Source organism: Heteronotia binoei, chromosome 7 (assembly GCF_032191835.1).
Source record: "Heteronotia binoei isolate CCM8104 ecotype False Entrance Well chromosome 7, APGP_CSIRO_Hbin_v1, whole genome shotgun sequence".
Classification (NCBI taxonomy): Eukaryota; Metazoa; Chordata; class Lepidosauria; order Squamata; family Gekkonidae; genus Heteronotia; species Heteronotia binoei.
In genome coordinates, this window is record NC_083229.1 from 18,376,890 (window position 1) to 18,382,889 (window position 6,000).

At 47.7% G+C, this 6,000-nt stretch overlaps 1 protein-coding gene across 1 annotated transcript in view; it reads left to right on the top strand.

The window, feature by feature from the left end:
- Window positions 1-6,000, top strand: part of KCNQ3 (potassium voltage-gated channel subfamily Q member 3) — a 239,692-nt gene that overhangs the window by 202,678 nt on the left and 31,014 nt on the right. The gene's annotated exons all lie outside the window — the stretch shown is intronic.

The window sequence follows — 6,000 nt, forward strand, 5'->3', positions numbered from 1 at the left end:
ATAGAGAAAGTGTTCCAGCCCTTTAATCATTCTAGTTGCCCTAGTAGACGCATGAACCTGCCTTATACTGAATCAGAACATTGGCCCATCAAGGTTGGTATTGTTTATTTATTTATTTTATTCGATTTATATCCCACCCTACCCCACTGAGGCGGGCTCAGGGCGGCTCAGTATTGTCTACTCAGGCTGGCAGCAGCTCTCCAGGGACTCAGGTAGAGGTCTTTCGCATCATCTACTGTCTGGTCCTTTGAACTGGAGATGTCTGGGATTGAACCCGGGACCTTCTGCATGCAAAGCAGAATCTTTTCCTCTGAGCTACAGCCCGTCTCCTAATTGCCCTGATGTTCTTCCTTTGTACGGAACTCCCCCAAGATCAAAGTTAGATAATTCTAAGTCTGCACACCTTATCTAGGGGAGGGGCTGTGGCTCAGTGGAAGCGCCTTTGCTTTGCATGCAGAAAGCCCCAGGTTCAATCCCTGGTGTCTCTAGTTAAAAGGAGCAGGCTGGAGGTGATACGAAAGCCTGAGGTCTTTGACAGCTGCCGCCAGGCAGAGGAGGTAAGACTGACCTTGATGGACCGATGCTCTGATTCAGCGTAAGCACAAAAGTTTCTGAGTACTCGTTTCTGGCAAACAGGTCTCCTGTCTGAGGTCAAAACCTTTAGGACGGGGTGGCCAACGGAAGCTCTCCAGATGTTTTTTTTTTGCCTACAACTCCCATCAGCCCCAGCCATTGGCCATGCTGGCTGGGGCTGATGTGAGTTGTAGGCAAAAAAAAATCCGGAGAGCTACCGTTGGCCACCCCTGCTTTAGGAGACTGCTATCAAAACAGGGGTGTCATCCATGGTTGTCAGCAAGAGGTCAGGACCATGGACAGCTCCTGGTGGAGCCAGGCTACAAGACTTAGGCCTTATGCCCAATGACACATTACAGAGCTCTCCAAAAGCCAGTTTGGTGGCTTTTACGCACAGTGTGCGTTTGCAATAAAAAAGGCCAACGCCATGCTGGGAATTATTAGGAAGGGAATTGAAAACAAATCAGCCAGTATCATAATGCCCCTGTATAAATCGATGGTGCGGTCTCATTTGGAGTACTGTGTGCAGTTCTGGTCGCCGCACCTCAAAAAGGATATTATAGCATTGGAGAAAGTCCAGAGAAGGGCAACTAGAATGATTAAAGGGCTGGAGCACTTTCCCTATGAAGAAAGGTTGAAACGCTTGGGACTCTTTAGCTTGGAGAAACGTCGACTGCGGGGTGACATGATAGAGGTTTACAAGATAATGCATGGGATGGAGAAAGTAGAGAAAGAAGTACTTTTCTCCCTTTCTCACAATACAAGAACTCGTGGGCATTCGATGAAATTGCTGAGCAGACAGGTTAAAACGGATAAAAGGAAGTACTTCTTCACCCAAAGGGTGATTAACATGTGGAATTCACTGCCACAGGAGGTGGTGGCGGCCACAAGTATAGCCACCTTCAAGAAGGGTTTAGATAAAAATATGAAGCACAGGTCCATCAGTGGCTATTAGCCACAGTGTATGTGTGTATATAAAATTTTTTGCCACTGTGTGACACAGAGTGTTGGACTTGATGGGCCGTTGGCCTGATCCAACATGGCTTCTCTTATGTTCTTATGTTTAGAGCGGCGGACACTAATCTGGAGAACTGAGTTTGATTCTCCGCTCCTCCACATGAAGCCAGCTTGGGTCAGTCACCATTCTCTAAGCCCAAAAAAATAAACCTAGCGAGCCACAAAAAGAGCTAGAGTTTCAGAGTACCAGACAATCTTCAGATCTCCTGGCTACACTATACCCCCCTGCCATACAATGATTGTTACAAAGCCCTCTGGACCTGTCTGGGTCTGCCAACAAGCAGAGCTGGTTCCAGGTTTTGCTGAACCATGTGCAGAGAGTGCCCAGAGGCTCTGTCCTTTCTGCTTGCCTCCACTGGAACCTCTTTTCCTGCTCAGGAAAAGGAAAGGTCCCCTGTGCAAACACCAGTCGTTTCCGACTCTGGGGTGACGTTGCTTTCACAACGTTTTCACGGCAGACCTTATTACAGGGTGGTTTGCCATTGCCTTCCCCAGTCAGCTATGCTTCCCCCCCCAGCAAGCTGGGTACTCATTTTACCAACCTTGAAAGGATGGAAGGCTAAGTCAACCTCGAACTGGCTACCCGAAAACCCAGCTTCTGCTGGGGATCGAACTCAGGTCGTGAGCAGAGGGTTCCGACTGCAATACTGCAGCTTTACCACTCTGCGCCACAGGGCTCTTATTTCCTGCTCATACACGTGCCTAAATGTCCTCCTTCCCACCACGAACCCTCCCACAAGCCCTTTCTCCAGTGGCACCAGGCAGTATGAGGCTGAGCAGTCCTGTGTGGCAGGGACCGTGGGCAGAGTGTCAAACGGAGAACAAGGGAAGGACAAATAGGCGTAAGGCCATGCAGGGACATGGGCAAGGTGGCAGTGGGCTCACTTAGAGCCCTGGCAACTGCCCTACCTCAGGGTACGCTCCCGAAGTGGGAGCACATACAGCCGGGGCTACGCGAACTGCACTGGTTGCCAGTTACCTACCGGGTTCATTACAAAGTGCTGGTTATTACCTTTAAAGCCCTATATGGCCGAGGACCTGCCTACCTGAGGGACCGTCTCTCCCCATACGAACCCCAGAGAGCACTGAGGTCAGCAGGGAAGAACCAGCTGACTATCTCTGGACCAAAGGAGGCCAAACTTCAAAACACCCGTACATGGGCCTTCTCCATCGCAGCTCCACACTTACGGAACCAGCTCCCGGAAGAAGTGCGAGCCCTGCGGTGCCTTGACCAGTTCTGCAGGGCCTTTAAGACCACCCTTTTCAGGATGGCCTTCGCTGGCTGAGAGACTGCTGTGGGTGACTTCGCTATTATCATTTATAATTGGAATTAGCACCTGGAAATCTGTTAATTGGAATGTTTTAAAGTTAATGTGATTTTAAACCCTGTATAATTTTATGAAATGTTGTTAGCTGCCCTGAGCTAACAACATTATTATTATTATTACGCTGACACAGCCCTGGCAACAAGGGCTATAATTTAGAAGTATGCTGTGAGTTCCTTGCTCAGAACTTGCTTCTCAGTCCTGGCGTGTCAGGAAAAAGATCTCTAGCCCGGCTTCCTCCTCCTTGACAATTCGTTTTCCGTTTAAAGGGGTTTTTGGGTTGGGGGGAAGCCCGGAATCATGCAGTGCCTCCATCTGTGGTTTAAGGTTGCCAATATCCAGCTGGTAGTGAAACCATGGACTGCAGTGTGGAGAATCCAAATTTAAAAAACGCACTGCTTTCAGTCACAACGACATACACAATGAAACACCACTTCCAAATATACATGCCAAATATATATGGATATACAATGGGTCGATCCATCTTTGGACCTGATGAAGATCTGAAACGGTGCACTTTGGATCGACCCGCCGTTGTCCAGTCTATATATTTGTCAGTATATTTTGAATTCATTTCTGGAGCGTGTATAGCCATATATTTGGAATGTGTATTTGGAATTAGTGTTTTGCTGTGTTTGACTGCCTGTCAAGCATGCGGGTTCAATGACGAGTCAGGTTTGAAACAAAACTACGTTTATTGATAGACGGATACTTTCTGTGTAACAGATTCTTGAGAGTGATGCTAAAGATACATTGATACAATACTTTTTAGGCATACTTCAAAAGGATTCCAAAAGGTGGGGGCGAGGGATGCGCCCTCACGCATAAACTATCATAAATGTCTGCATTCTCATGGCGTTATCAGGACTCCGTCCTTGCTTTCCCCAGATGTGCCACACTCCCTAAGGAATGTGAGAAGGTGCTGATTACTCTTTCTCAAGTTAGTTTCGTTTCTCTCTACTTCTACTTCGCAAGCAATCAAGCAATGTAGCATTAGGCACCAGTTAAGGCCTCCCCTCCACAAACCCTGGCCTCCTCAGACTCCACTGCCAAAACCCCAAAGTATTTCCCACCCTAGCAGTGGAACTGTCCAGAACCAGGTTAATTGTCAAAACAAGCCCGTGTCACCAAATCTGCATGTGATTGCCCAGTTCTTGAAAAGCAAATGCACATTAGTTCGCTGATAACATAAGAAAAGAGAAGCCATGTTGGATCAGGCCAATGGCCCATCCAGTCCAACACTCTGTATCACACAGTGGCCAAAATACACACACACAGTGGCTAACAGCCACTGATGGATCTCTGCTCCATATTTTTATCCAATCCCCTCTTAAAGCTGGCTATGCTTGTAGCCGCCACCACCTCCTGTGGCAGTAAATACCACATGTCAATCACCCTTTGGGTGAAGAAGTACTTCCTTTTATCCGTTCTAACCCAACCGCTCAGCAATTTCATCGAATGCTGGTAATAGCTTAGCAGGCATTCCCACGCCGTCCAGCCAGAATATAAATTTCAGTAAATGTACAAATAAAGACCGCTACGTTGGAAATCATTATAATTCTACTTTTTCTGCTGCAGCACTAATTAGACGCGTGAGTTTAATTGTCGCAACCACGGGCCAGGCTCTGAGCAACTCGGTTGACTCTCTTTTCCGGTGACCACTGAGCCCTGGAAACATGCAAAGTGGGATATTAGTTCATTTGCACTGGCTTCTCCTGCCAAAGAGAAGCAGTTTGTCAGTCCTGACTGGCACCGCTCCCCCCACCCCGAGATTGTGCTGCCTTTTTCTTCAGAGATTTATTTTTATTTATTTATTCATTCATTTTTATTTAGGGGGAGGTATTCGTGGGTTTCCTGCACTGTGCAGGGCATTGGCCTAGATGACCCTGGAGGTCCCTTCCAACCCTAGGATTCTATCAAATTTATATCCTGCCCTCATTCTATCAAATTTATATCCTGCCCTCCCCTAGTGGGCTCAGGGCGGCTAACAACAGTTAAAAACAACACCAAATATTAAAAACAGAATATGCAATAAAATCATTTCCATACATTTTACAGTCACTAAAAATCCAAGATGCGCATTGTTCTGGTTGTTCTGCTGGTCTGGTTTCAATGATATTGGTTTCAGTGAGATTGTTGGTGCTGCGGACTCATCCCCGATTCGGATAGCCCAGGCTAACCTGATTTCATCTCGGAAGCTCATCTCGGAAGCTAAGCAGGGTCAAGCCCTGGCCAGTATTTGGATGGGAGACCCTGCCCTTCTCTCTGAATCAGAGTCCCAGAGCAGCTTACAATCTCCTTTATCTTCTTCCCTCACAACAGACACCCTGTGAAGTGCGTGGGGCTGAGAGGGCTCTCCCAGCAGCTGCCCTTTCAAGGACAACTTCTGCCAGAGCTATGGCTGACCCAAGGCCATGCCAGCAGCTGCAAGTGGAGGAGTGGGGAATTGAACCCGGCTCTCCCAGATAAGAGTCCGTGCACTTCACCACTACGCCAAACTTTTTTTTTCGAGAGCTGACCAGATCAGGCTAGCCTGACAAGATTGTTGGAGGGGTGCCATATAGTTCTTTCTCCTGCACTTTCTTGCAGGACTACAGTTCATATAAAATTTTCCACCTTCATTGTGGTGGAAGATGCCATCAAGTTGATGACCCTGTAGCAGTTAAGAGCGGTGCATGCTAATCTGGAGAACTGGGTTTGATTCTGGAGAACTGGGTTGAGCCTTTGCTTTGCATGCAGAAAGCCCCAGGTTCAATCCCAGACATCTCCAGTTCAAAGGACCAGGCAGTAGATGATGCGAAAGACCTCTACCTGAGTCCCTGGAGAGCTGCTGCCAGCCTGAGTAGACAATACTGAGCTGCCCTGAGCCCGCCTCAGTGGGGTAGGGCGGGATATAAATCAAATAAAATAAATAAATAAACAATACCAACCTTGATGGGCCAATGTTCTGATTCAGTATAAGGCAGGTTCATGCGTCTACTAGGGCAACTAGAACGATTAAAGGGCTGGAACACTTTCTCTATGAAGAAAGGTTGAAACGCTTGGGACTCTTTAGCTTGGAGAAACGTCGACTGCGGGGTGACAC